The sequence below is a fragment of the Salvia miltiorrhiza genome, unplaced genomic scaffold (genome assembly GCF_028751815.1).
Source record: "Salvia miltiorrhiza cultivar Shanhuang (shh) unplaced genomic scaffold, IMPLAD_Smil_shh original_scaffold_441:::fragment_1, whole genome shotgun sequence".
Classification (NCBI taxonomy): domain Eukaryota; kingdom Viridiplantae; phylum Streptophyta; class Magnoliopsida; order Lamiales; family Lamiaceae; genus Salvia; species Salvia miltiorrhiza.
In genome coordinates this window covers 209,907-217,272 of record NW_026651548.1, presented here as the reverse complement: position 1 = coordinate 217,272, position 7,366 = coordinate 209,907, and positions in this window count along the sequence as shown.

Genomic DNA, 7,366 nt, shown 5'->3' with positions numbered 1-7,366 from the left:
GGGTGATAGCAGTTAATATATGATATCTGATTATCTGTATTGGTACTCGTATCCGTATAGGATAATGACATCCCCTTAAGGAGCTCAATAATGTTTATTGCGCTAAACCCTGCAGGTTGATTAAGTTCAGGCGCAATAATAAGGTTTGAGTGGTACTGCTTAAGGATTACAAAGAGATTAATTAATTTAGGCTGTCAGAGCTCTAATTAATTAATGGATGTCGGATATTTTAAATACGAGGATTTAATAAGTCTAAATACAAGCCCCGACTCATCACCGGTAATAAAGGGGTAAGTCAATATTGGTTCTCTAGTGGAATGAACTAATATTTATAAGGCTGACCATAGATAAATTAATTTATTTGAGGCCCATCTTTATTCCTTGTATTTGGTCCCTGGACTGGCCCAAAGTCTCCTAGCCCAGAAATAAGCAGAGGACGCCCCACACACCCTAATCTGCGCCCCACACGTATTTAATTTATTTAAATACAGCTGTCAGCTCTCAGGAAATACACACTGATAATTAATTAGGGTTTGAGAGCTGAGAGAGGCGCAGAGAAATGTGGGATACTTCTGGCTTGGGTTTTCTCACAGTTTGTTGTCCATCCAACGGTGAAACTAGAGCGGGATACAGTTCAGAAGATCAGAACTGGAATCGTTCGATTCGATCATCAATCATCTGTGCATCCGTTTCACAAGTAAGTAAATCCTAACACCTGTGTGCAGCTGTTAATTCATAGGAGCATGTTAGGATTAATCGTTGTATGATAGATTAATAATAATCCAAGAAACGATCATCGGGCAAACGGAACGTTAATTCAATTTAATATTCCTTCAATTGGTATCAGAGCCCAGGATTAATTTCTTAGCTCTATTATTAATTTATGTACGATTAATAATGTGCGTTGTTTTAACTGCTGTTGTTCTTCGTGGTCTGTTGATTCGTGGAATACGTCGTTTGACGTTGTAATCATTTTTCACCACGAGAAAATCCGTGGTTAGATTAGGATTTCAATTTGTATTTGTTTTTCCGTTGTAATCTGTAAAATCTGAGGAACGAGACGGGATGACGACGAATCAACAACGAACGAATGGTGTAAGGTAAGGGCAACACGGCACGGGCTGCCGGGGGCCGAGGGCAGCGCGCGCCTGGTCAGGCTGCCGAGCAGCGCCGGGTGCCGCTGCTGCCGAGGGTGTTGTGCAGGGCTCCTGCACGGGCTGCTGGTGGTGTGCAGATCGGGCGAGAGCGAGGAGGCGGGCGGCAGGGGCTATGCGCGCTCGGGGCCGCGCCTGTGCGCTTTGCGCGCTGCGCGCCCAGCGAGCGGCGAACAGCCGCTGCTGTTTCTCTTCGCCGGGGGCCTGCTGCTGCCGAGGCTGCGCGCTGGAGCATGCTTGAGGCGCCGAGGACCTGCTGCTGGAGGCTGCCGGACGGAGCTGATGCAGCGCCGGGACGCTACGTGCGCCAGGCTGCTGCGGCACCGGCGTTGATATAACCTTGGCCGGAAGATGTTAAGATCTTACCGAGAATTATGGAGTTTCACCGGAAGACACAATAATAACGTGAAAGGTATGGGATTCACCGATCTAATTGATTTGTACGCGGAAGACTGAAATTGAACGGAACAAATTGAAATTACAGATAAGAGATGGAATGCCTCAAAACCCCTGAATCTAAACCACGAAATGATCTAGGCGAATAATTCCCTAAACCCCAACGTGCATTTGACGCAGGAACTCGGAGACGCTGAATGACACACGGCGAGGGATGGAGATCTCGTCGATTCGTCGATAGGTTGAATCCTTGTTTATCAAGAAGAATTCGAAACTTGAGAGAGAATTAAACTCATTGTTTTTAATATCAAAAATTGTCTAACTTTTCAAACACATAACAACCCTATTTATAGGGAACGGGAAACCCTACGTAAAAAGGAAATAAACAGAAATTAAAGAAATAACGGAACTTGTTCAACAAGTCAAAAGAATCCCCTGCGAGGACTCCTCTGAAAAGCGCATTGGAATCGCGTCTGCTCTGGCAAAGCCAGAGGAATCAAGTCTTCTCTGGCGGGTTGAATCTGCTCGGGCAGACTCCCTTTGAACTCTCTGCTCGGGCAGACTCCACTTGATTTCTCTGCTCGGGCAGACTCCACTTGATTTCTCTGCTGGGGCAGGCTCGACGTGAATTCTCTGCTCGGGCAGACTCGACATGAATTCTCTGCCCAGTCTGATGCAGCCCAAGGTTCGTTGGTGCAAGACCCGATGCATGTTCCTGTTGGTCCGGTTACAAGAGCACGAGCCAAGAAGTTCAAGGAGAGCTTGATGAGCTTAGTTCAAGAAGTGTGGGCTCAAGAGTTGATGAAGAAACCCATTGGAGATGGTGGAGTCGGTCCAAGTCTAATTAATCTCATTACATGCGAGTGGGCCGAAGCTTGAAGATTTGATTTATTTTGAAGACTTCATTTATTTATTTCAGTATTGTTATTTTTCGCAGCCCATTAGTTTAAAGGGCTTGTTATTTTCGGATTTTTAAAGTAAGGGCCTTGTTTGGCCTATTAGGGCTTGTTTTTAAGTTATTTCCTTATTAGACTAGGTTTAGTTTTGCCTATATATATGGCTGCTACATGTTGGACGAAAATTACCTACTTTTATCAATAAACTTGTGAGTTTTATTTTCTCTCTTGAGAATTTCGAATTCCTCTTGATTATTCCAAGACGAATTCAATTATCGACGTAGCGACGAGTCAACCAACCATCGTCGGGTGTCATTCAGCGTCCCCGAGTTGCTGCGTCAACTGCACGTTGGGGTATAGGGCATTCAGTCGCCTATATCATTCCCTGGGTTAGATTCAGAGGTTTTGGGATTCCATCCTTTCCGTTCAAGTTCAGTCTTCCGCGTGCGTTGTGTTCGATCGATCGGCAAGGATCGTATCACAGTCGGTTTTTCCCGGGGGTAACGATTTCGCTCCTCTGGCAAGGCCAGAGGAATCGAGTCTTTTCTGGGCTGCATGATTCCGCTGTTCTGGCAAAGCCAGAGGAACCGAGACTCCTCTGGTGGTTCAACTCGGTAAGCAATAAGGTTTATCACCTTTGAGCCCTGATCCATCGGTCCTTCTCCAATTGGCCTTTTCAGCTCTTGCCTCCAGATTTCCTCCACCAATGTCATTAAATTGGTCTTGAACGTCCGGGCCCTAGCTCTCGTCACTGGACCAACGGGTACGTGCACCGGATCTTCACTCTGTGCAGCCTCTGAAATTCGGCTCTGCTCTGCATCCTGGCCTCTACTCTGAACTGCATCATTCCCCCTCTCTTGAAAAGGATTTGTCCTCAAATCCACAGCGTCGCCTACATCAAAGGGACTTTTAAGTCAGTTACATTGAATGTAGCGCTCACATTATACTCACCGGGCAACTCTAGTTTGTAGGCATTATCATTGATCCGTTCCAATACTTGGAATGGACCATCGCCCCGAGGGAGTAACTTGGAGCGCCGCTGCTCTGGAAATCTTTCCTTGCGCATGTGCAGCCAAACCCAATCACCGGGCTCAAACACTACTTTGCGACGACCCCGATTAGCTTGCTCAGCATACTGCCGCGTGCGGCGCTCAATGTTGGCTCTGGCATGTTCATGGATCTTTTTCACGAAGTCAGCTCTGTTCTGGCCATCCATGTTAACCTGCTCATTCTCGGGTAACGGAGTCAAATCCAAAGGTGTCAAAGGGTTAAATCCATACACGATTTCAAATGGAGAAAACTTAGTGGCAGAGTGAACAGCACGGTTATAAGCGAATTCCACATGAGGAAGACACTCTTCCCACGACTTAATGTTCTTTTGAATAATAGCTCGAAGTAAAGTAGACAAAGTTCTATTCACTACCTCGGTTTGACCATCAGTTTGTGGATGACAAGTAGTAGAAAACAAAAGTTTGGTACCCAACTTACACCACAAAGTCTTCCAAAAGTAACTCAAGAACTTCGAATCCCGATCAGAAACAATAGTCCTAGGCATGCCATGCAATCTAACAATCTCTTTAAAGAATAGATCAGCCACATGAGATGCATTATCAGATTTATGACAAGGAATAAAATGTGCCATCTTAGAAAATCGATCAACAACCACAAAGATGGAATCTCGACCACGTTTAGTCCTAGGTAATCCTAACACAAAATCCATAGAAATATCAATCCAAGGTGCGTGAGGAATAGGCAAAGGAGTATACAAACCATAGGAAGTCACCCGAGACTTAGCTTGTTTACATGTAACACATCGACCACAAATTCTCTCCACATCACGTTTCATATGAGGCCAAAAGAAATGCTCTTGCAGAACAGCCAAAGTCTTAGCAATGCCAAAGTGTCCCATCAAACCCCCACCATGGGACTCAAGCAATAATAACTCACGTAAAGAACATTGAGGCACACATAACTTATTCCTCCGAAAAAGAAACTCATCATGCCTAAAATAATCTCCACTAGTAGCTCTCGCACATGCTAGATAAAGCTCACCAAAAGCAGCATCACTCGCATACACACTCTTGATACATTCAAAACCAAGCAACTTAGCATCCAAGGTAGAAATCAAGGCATACCTCCGAGAAAGTGCATCAGCCACAACATTCTCTTTACCTTGCTTGTATTTGATGACGTAGGGAAACGTCTCAATGAACTCCATCCACCTCGCATGCCGCTTGTTCAACTTGTGCTGGCCTTTCAAGTGTTTTAACGACTCATGGTCCGTGTGAATGACAAACTCGTTGGGCCACAAGTAGTGCTGCCATGTTTGCAAGGCTCTCACCAACGCATACAACTCCTTATCATACGTTGGATAACTCAACGTTGCCCCATTTAACTTCTCGCTGAAATACGCAATGGGACGTCTCTCTTGCATCAACACTGCACCAATACGTACCAGAAGCATCACATTCAATCTCAAAAGATTTGGAGAAATTTGGAAGAGATAATACCGGGGCATGGGTCAATTTGTATTTTAACTGCTGAAATGCATCCTCTTGCGCTTTGCCCCATTTAAACTCCACATTCTTCTTGATGACTTCCGTCAAAGGTGCGGCAATACTGCTGAAGTGAGGCACGAATCGCCTATAGAAGCTAGCAAGACCATGAAAGCTTCGGACTGCTGCAATGTTCCTCGGTGTTGGCCACTCTTGGATTGCTCGGATCTTCTCCTCATCAACCTGTACACCTTGTGCACTAACAGCAAAACTAAGAAACACAAGCTTGTCCGTAGCAAAAATGCACTTCCTGAGGTTAGCAAACAACTTTTCCTTTCGAAGTACATCCATAACAGACCTCAAATGATCAACATGCTCATCAAAATGCTGGCTATAAATGAGGATACCATCAAAGTAAACAACTACAAATCTACCAATGAAAGCACGCAAAACATGATTCATAAGACGCATGAAAGTACTAGGCGCATTAGTAAAACCAAAAGGCATAACTAACCACTCATACAAACCAAGTTTTGTCTTAAAAGCAGTTTTCCACTCATCACCTTCCTTAATCCGAATCTGATGATATCCACTACGCAAATCGATCTTATAAAAAACACAAGAACCATGTTACTCATCAAGCATATCATCTAAACGAGGAATGGGATAGCGATATTTTACCGTGATGTTATTGATAGCTCGGCAATCACAGCACATCCTCCACGATAAGTCTTTCTTTGGTACAAGGAGAACTGGTACCGCACAAGGGCTCAAGCTTTCCCGCACATGCCCTTTGGCCAACAACTCGCCAATTTGCCTCTCCAACTCCTTCGTCTCCTCCGGGTTGGTGCGGTAGGCTGGTCTGTTCGGCAGAGTAGCTCCGGGCACAAAGTCAATCTGATGCTCAATCCCTCGAAGTGGTGGTAAGCCGGTAGGTGTATCTTCGGGAAAAACATCAACAAATTCCTGCAACACACCACGAATAGAAGGCGGTAGAGAAGAGAGATCGTTAGTCATAAGCAACGTCTCCTGATATCGCAACAGCAAGATCGGCTTCTCCTCCTGAACACACCACTTCAAATCACTAGCCGTAGCAAGAAAGGACTTATGGTTCAGCCCCTGCTCCTTCTTCTCCACAGGCTGCTCCTTGGACTTCAGATTGTCCGCCTCCCTTTGCAATTGCACTTGATCCTCATAAACTTGGGTAGGAGTAAGAGGAACAAGCGACACCTTCTTCTGCTTGTAGGTAAATGAGTATTTGTTGGTGTAACCATCATGAATTGCACGGCGATCAAATTGCCACGGGCGCCCCAACAGGATGTGGCTCGCTTGCATAGGGATCACATCACACACCACCGCATCTGATGCAGTTCAGAGTAGAGGCCAGGATGCAGAGCAGAGCCGAATTTCAGAGGCTGCACAGAGTGAAGATCCGGTGCATGTACCCGTTGGTCCAGTGACGAGAGCTAGGGCCCGGACGTTTAAGGCCAATTTAATGACATTGGTGGAGGAAATCTGGAAGCAAGAGCTGAAAAGGCCAATTGGAGAAGGACCGATGGATCAGGGCTAAAAGGTGGTAAACCTTATTGCTTACCGAGTTGAACCACCAGAGGAGTCTCGGTTCCTCTGGCTTTGTCAGAACAGCGGAATCATGCCGCCCAGAAAAGACTCGATTCCTCTGGCCTTGCCAGAGCAGCGGAATCGTTACCCCCGGGAAGAACCGACTGGGCAGAGAATTCACGTCGAGTCTGCCGAGCAGAGAAATCAAGTGGAGTCTGCCCGAGCAGAGAAATCAAGTGGAGTCCGCCCGAGCAAAGAGTTCAAATGGAGTCTGCCCGAGCAGATTCAACCCGCCAGAGAAGACTTGATTCCTCTGGCTTTGCCAGAGCAGACTCGATTCCAATGCGCTTTTCAGAGGAGTCCTCGCTGGGGATTCTTTTGACTTGTTGAACAAGTTCCGTTATTTCTGTAATTTCTGTTTATTTCCTTTTTACGTAGGGTTTCCCGTCCCCTATAAATAGGGCTGTTATATGTTTGAAAAGGGAGACAATTTTGATATTAAAAATAGTGAGTTTAATTCTCTCTCAAGTTTCGAATTCTTCTTGATAAACAAGGATTCAACCTATCGACGAATCGAAGAGATCTCCATCCCTCGCCGTGTGTCATTCAGCGTCTCCGAGTTCCTGCGTCAAATGCACGTTGGGGTTTAGGGAATTATTCGCCCAGATCATTTCGTGGTTTAGATTCAGGGGTTTTGAGGCATTCCATCTCTTATCTGTAAATTCAATTTGTTCCATTCCATTTCAGTCTTTCACATACAAATCAATTAGATCGGTGAACTCCATACCTTTCACGTTATTATTGTGATTTCCGGTGAAACTCCATAATTCTCGGTAAGATCTTAACATCTTCCGGCCAAGGTTAT